The sequence below is a fragment of the Pinus tabuliformis genome, chromosome 5_2, assembly GCF_031772625.1.
Source record: "Pinus tabuliformis cultivar Carrire ecotype Pingquan chromosome 5_2, CPIR1, whole genome shotgun sequence".
Lineage (NCBI taxonomy): Eukaryota > Viridiplantae > Streptophyta > Pinopsida > Pinales > Pinaceae > Pinus > Pinus tabuliformis.
Window position 1 is genome coordinate 84,510,887 of NC_142306.1, and position 14,731 is coordinate 84,525,617.

The following is a 14,731-nucleotide window of genomic DNA, read 5'->3' on the forward strand; positions in this document are numbered from 1 at the left end:
GCCTTCTACTTTAAATAGTAACTTCAGCCTCTTTGTAGTTGTAATTTCCCTCCTTTTGACTATTTCACATCCCTTGAAAAATCGTAGATAGAACTTATTGTCCAACTAGGTCGAGCTCACTTTTCTATATATAGTTGTTTACACTTGTTCTATTGGCGTCGACATGAAGGAGGACACAACCAACTTGATGGAGGAGGATAAGACATAATTTTTACATAGAAATTTTATTTCTTGGCTTTAAGGAACCCAAGAAGGGTCTCTTACAAAAATTGACTTTTACTTTGACTCAAAAATCCTAGAAGCCTACAATGGAGGCTTAACGTATTGACTATTGACCCATGCTTTAATAAGTCAAACTCCTTTAATAATATTTCTTTCTTTCTTTCTTTTGACCAACACTAGTTACATTCTTCAACACTCCCTCTTAACTAGGGAGGTATTCATCATACATATATACATAGGTACATGGAATATCTCAAAATGATATGCTCTATGAAGAGGTACAACACACGCAATGCTACAAATTAGATACCTATCCAGGGTACTCTAATTAGGTGGGACAAAGGTGTACTCAAGCTTATCCACTCTAGGTACCATCAAGCTTTTAAGCTCTAACACCAACCCAAGGATCTAGGTGTGTATCCAAGGTAGGAGGTCCATGACCAATGCCACCCTCCCCACTTCAGGATCTAGACATCAACACATAGGTCGACCAAATGTCCTCCCAAGCATCTTGTTGCCACAAGATGCTTCATCTCTCCTTATCAACTAAATCGGATATATATCCATGACTCCAAGCATGCTTCAAATATTCAATCCTTTTACGAAGAGATCTTGTACATTCACAACCCCAATTAGTAATAAACCTTCAAATATATATACAAGTAAACACAAACCTTCGGGTCTTTAAACATTTTGATGCTACTTATATCATCATCAAGTTATCCAAATACAACTTATCAGAAGCTTTCTTTCTTCTTTCACTTCTTCAATAGCACCAAATACAACTTCAATGCTTCTCAAATCTATTTGTAGTACTTTCATTCATTCTTCAGTTTCATTCTTTCGTCAAGGTATTTACTATGACCGTCATAATATGGCCTCCCTCTTAACTGGGGAGATATACCCTTTCTAAGCTCCCTCTCAATTCAACAGTTTCCTTCTTTTATAACATTGGAGAGGCTTCAAACTTTCAAGGCTTCATTTATTTCTCATGGCATCAAGGTCATCTTGATCATCATCATTTTGATAGCTTCCTTCATCATGCTCGTTATTATTATCATCTTCAACATCTTGGAGATTATGTACTTGCAAAACTTTCAATAGCAAGTACAACCAAATACAGATATATAGAAGCATGAAGTCAACCATATCAAAATCATAATGGAAGCATTAAAACATTCAAGCTTTAAGCATCAAATACCTAAACCAAGTTAGGTTCATAATTAGAAATGGTCAAATATTTAATATACTAGACTTAAACATCTTGCTAGGGTTTTGTCATAAACCCTAGACTTCAAAAAGCTTTAGATATCAGCGACTCAATCAATCTAATAATAAAGTTTCAACAATGCGATTTTAGAATTACATGTCAAACTCTACCAGGGTTTGTTGCAAACCCTATATTTCATCATCAAAACTAAATCATATCAATAATTGAAAACAATATATTTCTAGGATTTCATTGTCATGCTCTAGAATATCAATCTCTACTAGGGTTTTGTTATAAACCTTAGATTTCATTAATCAATAGTCAAGTTAGCATACTCATATATACATATCTAGGGTTATCATGCACTAGCATCTCATATCAATATCCAAGATACAAAAATCAATACATAGAAACTAGATATACAATAATTTGACCAGGCTAGGGTTTCAATCATACCGATGAATATACACCAAGGGTTTCATTCCTAGGATCTTACTTTAGTTATTACAAGGGTTTTGTTCATAAACCCCAATTCACCAAACCCTAAAAATCTAGGATTTCATATATAATCAAAACCCTAAACTTAAAAAAAAAAAAAATAGGATTTATTATTATTATCAACAACCCCTAACGGTTTCATTATTAACATTGACATACCCTTAACATCAAGAGGCTTAGGGTTTTACAATGAACCCTAATGGTTAGGGTTTCACCAAAAAATGATCAAACAAGAGATATTATGATGAGGATAGATTCAATCTAATGATTAATCACCTAAACAAGAATCTTGATGATTCAAAATCCTAAACATGAGAGAGTTAGTAATATAGAGAAAATTTAAAAATGATCGTAACTTTTAATATGAAGAAGACTAATAACAAATTATGTGGTCTTAAACATACCATGAGTTGCTCCTTTTTGTAAACCTTTTAGTATCTTCATGATCATATGAGTCAAGTATCAATTTAATTCACCAATCCATCATTCTATCTTATCTTTGTTTCCTTCAATATATACATATCTCTACAAAATTCTTTGACAAACACAACCAAAACATACAAGCACAATAGCGTGATGACTTTCTAGGTTATTTTTATTACCTTTTTGGAGAATGGATTTTTAGTGATTTAGAGCACAAACCTTAACTAGCTCTAAAAAGCAATATGTCATAACTTAGACATTATCCAATTTCATTCATCTCAAGTAATGTTATATATTTTACAAACCCTAGACATTAGGAATGTTGAGAGAAAACAAGCATATGATGTTATCATAACTATGTACAAGAAACTAAACCCTAAAGCATTTTATACCTTGTCTTTCATGAATGGAGAATTGACATTTCAATTGAGTTTGATGCCTTTTCTTGCAAACTGAAGACACATATTAGATAACTAAAAACACAGAGTTATATCAATACTTACTTGGGTTAACTGAGGACATCAAGTTGTTCTCAAAATGCTAAGTGCCTTCTTTTGTCTATAGAGACTTCCAACGAAGAGCTGCTACATGACACATTGTAGTCCCGGTTACAGTTCTTAAACTTTATCCTTCAACAAGACTCCTAAGCCCATACTATACTTCTCCTTGCTATCTTTTATCCTTCTTCCAAAGAATGCGGATTTTTACATTCTTGAAGATGCCATACTTTGTTGTAGAAATTGAGATTGTAGGTCACTATATTTCTGAGATTACTATGGTGATTTTGACTTTTTGGTTAGGGCATGGAAAGATCTCTCAAGAACTGTGGTCCTTCCTGTTATCACCCTAAGAAACTCTCCTAGGTCGTATCTCGGAGATGCTCGGGAACATTACAAAACTCAACAAAATGTTGGAAATGGATTAATAGAAGGGATGATGCATATTCAACCCAGATAACCACTTCTACTATGCTTAACCCAAGACATGGGTGAACACCCCCAGACTACAAGGCTTAAGACCACCAATTACTCACAGTTTGAGGATTAGGTGAACATGGAGAATACTAACCTCACCAGCGGATGCAGAAGACCATGTGATGGCCAGCTGCAACTAGTAAAGAGGCCTGCAAATCTATTTCCTAATGCACAGACAGGATGACAGCTCTCTGGCACTAAGAAAATAGAAACCTGCATAGCATATTCAATGATACATACTAGATTCTAACACCCAAGTGGGATGACAGCCCCTCTAATGCTAAACGTCAAGAGCACATGAAAGATGCATAACATGCACAGCGTGAAACAAAGAAGAAGTGGAAAGTGAGCAATTAACAGCAAAAGAAGCTTGTATTAGCTAAAAAAGAAGACCAGACGCTGCAGGTATCACAGCAGTTACAGTCTCCAGAAGTTGAACCTTACATCAAAACAACCACCATCAACCACATTACATTGTCTTTTTTGGGTATATATAGAGTTTGATTACAAAATTGCTCTACTGCTCTATGCGTGGAGGGGTCATGATGGACCACCAACCACATTAACTTTTTGATATGGGTCTCTGCTGCAATTTGCTGGCTTTAATGAACAAATTGACCTTTTCTGTTTTTCAGCGGTCCTTCTCTGAGCAGGTGGAGTGTTGACAGAAAGAAGCTCCATAACTGATTAATGCTTTGATCTGCTCGAGGTCGTCCTTTTTCTTCTCGGCCATCCTCTTCCTTAAATACAGTTGTTGAGGATTTATTACGCAGAGTGCTGGATTCTGGCCTTCTTCCTCCTTCGGGTACACTGGACAGGCTATGGACACAGGTAATATGGCGGAGGCATGGTGGAGAAAGATCAATCGTTGATATGCATGAATTGACGGCGAAGAGCGCTTACTAAGGAGTATAGGGAGGTATGAAATGATCGGACAATCATGGGCCGTCGGATCGCAGTCGGGCAGATCCGACGGCGATCGGAGGTCGAAAGTATGCGGGGGTTAACAGGCGGGAGACGGGCGAGACGGCGGTAAGCGGTATTCCCCGCACCACCTTTGGAGTTGCAGCAGTTTTCGTATAATCCCGTGCGATTCCACTCAACACGCAACGCGTGGCGGACTTGACGGGCGAGAAACCGCTTTCCTCGCGCGTTAACGAGTAGGCGAATCACGCGATCGAGAGGAGCGACTACCGTTAGATCTCATAGTGGATGCGATTGACGGTGGGGAAATGAACAGGGTTTAGCACGCGGGAAAAAAGGGATGTGGTGGCGGGGACCGTTGGATCAGGATGATCAATGGTGGGGATTAAATCAACGAATTATGAAAGCGCCAAGTCATACGGTCGGGTCATATGGTGGATTTAAACTTCGCGCTTAGGAGTAGGGCTAAAAAAAGGGGTTTTGTCGAATTTTAGAGGGTTTATTCGGGGAATGGAGAAGTTCTATGGAAGAAAAAAGAGATAGCAGGGCTAGGGGAGTATAAGGGAAATGAAGGAGGAGGGAGGAAAAAACTACAGCAAGCTTTCTTTAAGCACAAACAACACGGCGGAGTTGGTATTTTGTCCCCCAATTGCTGAAGTTTGTAGCAGAGCTAACAATGGCTCCTTATGGGGATGAGATCCTCCCTGTGAGGTCTCAAGAACTGCAGACCAATGCCTTCATACAAAACAAGCTTAAAAACAATGCCTAGTATCCATTGGGCATGGAATCAAATTAAGTCTACACTAAAACCTGTAAAAGAAAATGCTTACAATCATTAAGGCCTGAGGACCTTAAACAACATAAATATTCAAAAACTGGCTAACTGATGGGCCATCAAAATTGTTTCTCCTCTTTGAAAGAATAACTTCGGCGTAAATCACATGTAGACATACATTTGTCGACGCGTTTCGAACCAACTAGTGTGGTTCATCGTCAGGATAAGTTGAAAAAACAGATCCAGCTTAGCATGATAAATAGTCTGAGCAAAGTCTCCAACGGCTAAATCGGCTAATTTTGACCTTAGGACCCAGGTCAAATTCTTATTTATTAATTTAATATTATTATTATAATTAATATTATTATTTTTCTTATGGAAATAAGTTAAATTAGGTAAAATGGTTGTTTTTAAAAAGAATATATTTATTTATTTATTCAACTTATTAAATAATTATTATTGGTATTATACGTGTATATATATATATATTATTAATTAAAATCATAATACTAGGTTGACTAGTATTTTTTATTCAATAATAATTCAATGGTTAGTTTATTTATATGGAAGTTAGTTAAAATATAATTTTAAGGTTAAAGATATATATATATATATATAAATCATAGATTGAGAAAGTAATTAAATAATTTATTTATTAATAATCAAATATATATATAATTTTAAAAAGTAATTTAATAATAATAATAACAATAATAATAATTAATTAATTAAGTTAAAATAAATAATGGAAGGTTAGTTTAAAAAGGTAATTTATCTAATTATTTATTGCTAATATTATATATATTATAATATTAGGATGCTTTTAAAAAATAATAATAATAATAATAATAAAATAAAAATAAATAAATAAATAAAATTGGAGGGGGCAGAAAAAACGACTAAGAAGAGAGTGTTGGAATCCAGCATCTACTGATTTTCCAACCATCATCTCTATTGAGATTGCTCGGCCTCTTCTCAATCTCAATAGCTTCCCTCAATTTACGATGGTGAAACTGAGCGACTTTGGCAACAACCTTGGCCTCCTCAATACACACCTGATGCTTGGTCTTTTCCACATGCTCTGCTAATGCTGAAGACCTGGATCTCCCATGTCTTAGGTCGGCTGCATGCTCGCAGATCCTTTGATGGATGGAGCGTCCTGTTTCCCCAATATAGGGGGTCCCACAAGAACAAGGGATCAAGTAGACACCCTTCATGTCCTTAGGGTTAACGGGATCTTTCACCGATCGGAGGGAATTGCGAATGGTGTTGAGGGGCCTAAAGGTTGAGGGAATTTTTTTTTTAATTTATTTATTTATTTATTATATTATTATTATTATTATTATTATTTTTAAAAGCATCCTAATATTATAATATATATAATATTAGTAATAAATAATTAAATAAATTACCTTTTTAAACTAAACTTACATTATTTATTTTAAATTAATTAGTTAATTAATTAATTATTATTATTATTTTATTTTTTAAATATATTATTAAATTACTTTTTTAAATTATATATATATTTGATTATTAATAAATAAATTATTTAATTACTTTCTCAACCTATGATTATATATATATATATATATATATATATATATAGTTTTAATAATAATTATTAAATAATTTAAATTAATTAATTAAATTATCTTTTTAATCTAACCATTGATCCTAACTTTTACCTTATAACCTAATATTATAACTTTAATTATAGAATATATATATAAGTTAAATAAATAATTACATCTTTAACCTTAAAATTATATTTTAACTAACTTCCATATAAATAAACTAACCATTGAATTATTATTGAATAAAAAATACTAGTCAACCTAGTATTATGATTTTATTAAAATATATATATACGTATAATACCAATAATAATTATTTAATAATTTGAATAAATAAATAAATTATAGTTTCAAACCAACTATTGAAATTATTAATCCTAATTTTACCTTAATAACCTAATATATAAATTAATATATATATATATATATATATATATATATATATAATTTTAATTTAATAAATAAATATATTCCTTTTAAAACCAACCATTTTACCTAATTTAACTTATTTCCATAAGAAAAATAATAATATTAATTATAATAATAATATTAAATTAATAAATAAGAATTTGACCTGGGTCCTAAGGTCAAAATTAGCCGATTTAGCCGTTGGAGACTCTGCTCAGACTATTTATCATGCTAAGCTGGATATGTTTCTTCAACTTGTCCTGACGATGAACCACACTAGTTGGTTCGAAACGCGTCGACAAATGTATGTCTACATGTGATTTACGCCAAAGTTATTCTTTCAAATATTATGGATCACAGAAGCCTCAATTCAACTAATGTTTCTCCTCTTCTCGGTCGGTTCATCATAGAGCTGCAAAACTGGATTTATTTAATCATCTACCTCAAAAAGTTTAGGACGTTTGAGCTTAATAGGTAGATATGGATCAAATTTTATCTCCCTTCTGTATGCTCTCCTCCTTGGATGTTTTTCATGAGAGCTTCTGTACACCTGCTGAATAACCATGGTTGTTGTGTACTTGTCTTTGTCATCTGTGGCCTGCACAATTAGTATAAATGGTGTACCAATGTATTCATGTGTGGAGGACACAAAGACACCATCTGCTCCTTTATTTTTCTTAGAACAGTCCACATCCAAGGAGGAGTTCCAAGACTGTGCACCCTCTTCCTCTGTCATCTGACAAGCTGCCTTTTCAATCTGTGTGGAGGCCACCTGAGCAGGCATCAGAATATCAAGACTGAGATGATCAGTATCAGCCTTGGGCTTTGAATCATGGCCTGCCTCAGAGTTCAGGGGGCAACTTTGAAGGATTGTCTTTTGAGCAGGCAGAGGGACAAAAGATGATGGGGAGCTTTCCTCTCCTTTTTTGATTACTGGTCTAGGGATAACAACAGGCTGGCTAATTTGTAGATCTGCATAGTCATTGGAAGATGGGCTGGCTTCAGGCTCTTCGAGGATGGTTGGACCTGCTGCTGGTTGCTTCTGCTGATCAGCTTGTTGTTCTGCAGCTACAACAAACTGGTGAGCAGTGCCTATAGATAATGACTTTTCATAGGCAGCTCTGGTTAGGAAGGGGGCACTGCCCTTATCTTCCAAACCATGGACCTCCTCCTCTTCTTCATATTGCTCTTCCTCCATGACTATAGTTTGAAAAAAGGTTTTCACCCTTTTTTCTTCGTTTGTATCTCTACTTCTTTGCAAAATCTGCAACTGCTCCTGTGCTTCTCTATATGGATTTGGCTTTGGAAGAGTAAGGGAACAAGGAGCTCCTGCTTCCTGAGAATACTGCTCAGCCTCCAGTCTGGAAACTTCAAAGGCCAATAGCTCTATCATCCTGGTCAATTTATCGATCTTAGGATCAGAGGATGATGAGGACTCACCCCCCTGTCTTCTGCTTTCAGTATTATCTTCGAGCCTCTCTGCAGCTATGATATTTGATTCTACTTCAAACGCTACATCTTGCATATCAGCCAAAGAAGCACATTTTCTTTCTCTTAACAACAGGGAGAACTGAGAATCGAAGGCATTGGCATAAGTGAGCATAGCAGAAGTAGGAGTGGGTTTCACTTCATATGGTATTCTGCTGTACAAATGGTTGAATCTCTTGTTGAAATCAGACAGCAACTCACCCTCTTCTCTCTGCAAGTTCCCAAATTCAGTATAATAAAAGAGCAGATCTTTATTATCCCCCCAATGCTTTAAAAACACATCATCTAAGGCCTCAATGTCTGCAATGGACCTAGGGGGTAATTCTCTGAACCATTTTCTAGCTTCCCCATCTAGGCTTTGGACAAAACCCCTCATCCACACATCCTCTTCATTGATATCCAGGTTATCAGCATCGCTATAAAAGGCCTCAAGGTGCTCTTCATTGTTACGCCTTCTGTACCAGTAAATTAGGCATATATTCTTGATAATCTCCTGTAGGCATGGGATTTAAAGGAACAGGCAGAACCAGGGGTCCATACCTGGCAGCTACAATTCTTTCTATCTTCGTAGGTGCTTGTTGGCCTGCCATGATTGGGGTATATGAAAGGATACTGGTACTCTGAGTGGTATGGATCAATGAAAAGGATGACAGAGACAGAGGAATATGATGGACCGCATGGATGCTTCTTTGGACTGAGATCCGAAAGGGAAATGAATGACTAAGGAGCTTTATGAATCTCTGAAGGTGATTTTCACTAGTAGAGATACATGGGACTTCTAAGGCTTACCTGGTCCTGATGCTCCTTACTACGAAATTTTCTTCTGCTTAACGATCTTCTCAGGGTCAGGCACTGGTTCAGCTGGTGATTTCTGAGGATTTCTTCGAGTATGCCTCACAAACTGAGCTAGAACTACAATGTGGAGTCGCCAAAGGTTGGTCTTCCTCCAGTGGAGTCGCCAGATAGATGATTACAACCAGAAATGTGCCCAGACCTTGTCTATCATCAAAATCTGGAACTGTGTCATTCTCCCAGGGAAGCTGAGCTTCAATCTCCTCTCCCCGGCAACGGCGCCAATTAATGTTATCACCCCAAGAAACTCTCCTAGGTTGTATCTCGGAGATGCTCGGGAACATTACAAAACTCAACAAAATGTTGGAAATGGATGAATGGAATGGATTATGCATATTCAAGCCAGATAACCACTTCTACTATGCTTAACCCCAGACATGGGTGAACACCCCCAGACTACAAGGCTTTAGACCACCAATTACTCACAGTTTTAGGATTAGGTGAACATGGAGAATACTGACCACACCAGCAGATGCACAAGACCATGTGATGGCCGACTGCAACCAGTAAAGAGGTCTGCAAATCTATTTCCTAATGCACAGACAGGATGACAGCTCTCTAGCACTAAGAAAACAGAAACCTGCGTAGCATATTCAATGATACATACTAGATTCTAACACCGAGGTGGGATGACATCCCCTCTAATGCTAAACGTCAAGAGCACATGAAAGATGTATAACAGGGATAGCTTGAAACAAAAAAGAAGTGGAAAGTGAGCAATTAACAGCAAAAGAAGTTTGTATTCACTGAAAATGAAGACCAGACACTACAGGTATCACAGTAGTTACAGTCTCCAGAAGTTTAACCTTACATCAAAACAACCACCATCAACCGCATTACATTGTCTTTTTTGGGTATATATAGAGTTTGATTACAAAATTGCTCTGCTGCTCGATGCGTGGAGGGGTCATAATGGACCACCAACCACATTAACTTTTGATATGGGTCTCTGCTGCAATTTGTTGGCTTTAATGAACAATTTGACCTTTTTTGTTGTTCAGCGGTCCTTCTCTGAGCAAGTGGAGTGTTGACTGAAAGAAGCTCCATAACTGATTAATGCTTTGATTTACTCGAGGCCGTCCTTTTTCTTCTCGGCCATCCTCTTCCTTAAATACAGTTGTTGAGGATTTATTACACAGAGTGCTGGATTCTGGCCTTCTTCCTCCTTCGGGTACACTGGATAGACTATGGACACGGGCAGTATCGCAGAGGCATGGTGGAGAAAGATCAACCGTTGATATGCGTGAATCGATAGCGGAGAGTGCTTGCTAAGGAGTATCAGGAGGTAAATGATCAGACAATCGTGGGCCGTCGGATCGTGGTCGGGCAGATCCAACAGCGATCGGAGGTCGAAAGTACGCAGGGGTTAACAAGTGGGAGACGGGCGGGACAGCAGTAAGCGGTATTCCCCGCACTGCCTTTGGAGCTGCGGTAGTTTCCGTATAATCCCGCGCAATTCCACTCAACGCGCGACGCGTGGCGGACTTGACGGGCGGGGAACCGCTTTCCCTGCGCGTTAACGAGTGGGCAACTCACGCGATCGAGAAGAGCGACTACCGTTAGATCTCACAGTGGATGCGATCGATGGTGGGGAAATGAGCAGGGTTTAGCGCGCGGGAAAAAAGGGCTGTGGTGGCGGGGACCATTGGATCAGGACGATCAACGATGGGGATTAAATCAATGAATTATGAAAGCGCCGAGGCATACGATCGGGTCATATGGTGGATTTAAACTTCGCGCTTAGGAGTAGGGCTAAAAAAATGGGTTTTGTCGAATTTTAGAGGGTTTATTCGGGGAATGGAGAAGTTCTATGGAAGAAAACAGAGATAACGGGGCTAGGGGAGTATAAGGGAAATGAAGGAGGAGGGAGGAAAAAAATGCAGCAAGCTTTCTTTAAGCACAAACAACACGGCAGAGCTAGTATTTTGTCCCCCGACTACTGAAGTTTGTAGCAGAGCTAACACTTCCCTTTTCTCCAATAACTTTTTTGGGTCCTTTAAATAGGTCGTTTCAGATTCCTCAGTATTTTTTTTATTTAAGAGAGTTCTCCCAACCTATCACAACAAAGTAATTGGAAATACTACCCAGGTCTTGACCTAGAATGTGACTATGTATTTCAGACTTCAAGATGTGTGGATATTATGTTCACTTCACAGTATCTTGTAAAGTTATGTTCGTTGTTATAGAGCTCTCGGTGTCTCTTATATTAATATGTATAGGTCTTTCAATTATTTCATACCTCAGAGATGATCGACTTTGTTGGCCTATGATACTATGTCTTGGTTCCTTATTTCGCTAGTTAATGGGACTAATTTTGGTCCATGAAAGATTTTTTTAGACTCGTGGCTTGCATACACAGACTTATGAATTTTTTAATCTTCTGAAATGATATTACATACCATAATATACATGCCCACGACATCGCTTCTTCAACACAAAGGATTTGGTTATGTCAAGTCTAGTGATCTAGCCTTGAGGATTTCCAAAACAATGCTTCTTGGCTTCCCTAAGTACTTCAACCTATAAGCTCAGGTTTGTATCCTATTGCACATGTATATTTGTAAACAAACCCAAAAATGAGTTTCCTCAATTCAACTCTCTTTTGAGATGATCCAATCTTCAAGATTAGGCTTAAAACCTCTTTCCTTAATCACATAAGTGGTTTCCTTGCTGCCTTTTATCCCTTGACCTTAGCTCTGATACCATGTTGAGAAATCTATTAGGGCAGTGTTTATTATGATTTCCCTTGTGAAATTGTATTTTTCTTGTATTGATTATATTATTGTTTTCATCATCAAATAAATGCCAAAAATACAATGAACACGAGATATAGGCACTTAGCCAAGGCAAAAACCCTAAGGAGGGGAAAACCTAGTCAAACTATTCCTTAGTAGAATCAAAATCAAGTTGAGACATATCCAAGACCTTCTAGACTAAGATCCTCCTCCATCAAGTCAGTCTCCTCAATCCTTGTAACTTTGCTTACTCCATAATAGATCAACTCTTTCTGTAATTGAAGTTTGGTCCTTTATGACCGTATCCTCGACCCTCTTCTGCAATAGTGACTTCAACCCGTATTCTTGTGCCTTCGGCCCTTTTTCCTATAATAAAAATTTTGGTTCTTGTAGTGTTGTGCCTTATACTCTAAATAGTAACTCGATCCTCTCTACAGTTGTAATTTCCCTCCTTTTGGTTATTTCACATCCCTTGAAAAATCGCAGATAAAACTTATTGTCCAACTAGGTCAAGCTCGCTTTGCTATATATAGTTGTTTATGCTTGTTCTATTGGAGCCGACATGAAGGACACAACCGACTTGATGGAGGAAGATAAGACATAATTTTCACATATAAAATTTCTTTCTTGACTTTAAGGAGCCCAAGAAGGGTCTCTTACAAAAATTGACTTTTAGTTTGACTCAAAAATCCTAGAAGCCTACAATGGAGGCTTGAATTATTGACTATTGACCCAAGCATGAAACTCATGCTTTAATAAGTCAATTTCCTTTAATAATATATTTTTTCTTTCTTTTGACCAATACAATTATGAAGACCGTCACTAGTTACACTTCAACAAGATGGAGAGAGATATAGATATAAATGGCAGAGAGAGAAAGAGAGGGAAGAAGAGAGAGACAAAGAGAGGGAGGGAGAGGCAGAGAGAGGGAGAGGGATATACAGTGTTATTCACTTAAATAAATGCATTTATTTCTGTGAAGATGTTGACTCCTAATCCTATTTGATTGATTGCACTAGCTGCATTGATTTTAGTGTAGTTGTTGATTTTTAATCTTATTTGGTTGCTTGTACTAAATGCATTGATTTCAATGTAGAGGTTGTTTTCTAGTCCTATTTGATTGAGATGCATTGATTTAAGTGTAGATGGTGATTTCTAATCCTATTTGATTGCTTGCACTAGATGCATTGATTTCAGTTAGATGTTGATTTCTATTCCTATTTGATTGTTTGCACTAGATGCATTGATTTCAGTGTAGATGTTGATTTCTAGTTATATTTTATTGCTTTGCACTAGGCACATTGATTTTAGTGTAAATGTTGTGAAAATGTTGATTTCTAATCCTATTTTATTGCTTGCATTAGATGCATTGATTTCAGTGTAGATGTTGTTTTCTAACCCTATTTAATTGTTTGCATCAGATGCATTGATTTCATTGTAGATACTGATTTCTGATTTGATGTCACTGGATGTATGATGGTACCTTAAAGTGAATGGATTAACAATGTGCATTGATTTCAGTATAAGCACAAACAAATTATTGACAATGTGCATTGATTTTTGTGTTATAGTAATTCAACCTTTTAATATTGGAGAACAAGAAAGACAAGGTATGGTGTTTACTACAATAGCTTGAGTTAAAGATCTAAATGGTTTACGATTTCAATTGCCCTTTTCATATAATCAATATGAAAATATGACAAAACTAACATGGGTGACAATTAGAATAGTAGAATACAATAATTTGAGATTGATCAGAATGAAAACTATTTGTAATTGACTACATTCTTATTATTCATATTTTCTATCATTCAACACTATTACGTTGTCACTTTGCATTCAAAATTTGTATTTCATCATTTTTCATTATTAAAGTTATTAACAATATCTATCATTTCAACACACTGAGTTAATTGAGCAAATTTAAAATTAAAATGACTAGATTAATCACAGACATATTTAGCATATTTATAATGGTTAGAATAAGTAGATGTTCAACAAATTTTGTGTGACTACGCATGACTAAAACCAACCTAGATCCATCTGACACCGAATCTATCATGCGTTGAGAGGGATCATATCTCTCGATGTGCAAACATTTCCTCAAATTGTACACTCGTATAAATCTTGCAACTGTAAATTATTAAAAATAATTTTCAAGATATTCAAAATTAAATGAAATAGATGTGCAATATCAATCCTCTTGCAAACTATTGACAAGATTGTCTCCCTTCTTCATCACCAACTAATTACTAATAAACAATTACATACACATAGAAATATAACACAACAACTATAACATTCACAAACATTACCATCCAAATCCAAACACATAAACACACAAACCACTCAAAGTATCCAAACGCAAACATACAAACCATTCAAAGGAAACAACACAAACTAAATTAAAGAAGATAATGATATGGCCATGTCAAGCAAAGAAAACATAGTGTAAATTTCAAAGTAAGAAGTTTATCTCAAACATATACATAATAATGATATTCTAAAAACATGACATTGTTGCCCGGAACCAGTGTAGATCCATCTAATCCATCTTAACACCGGATCTATCATACACTGAAAGAGATCAAATCTCTCAAGATAGAAACCTCTTTATTTTGTACAAAACCTGAGGAAAAGTTCAC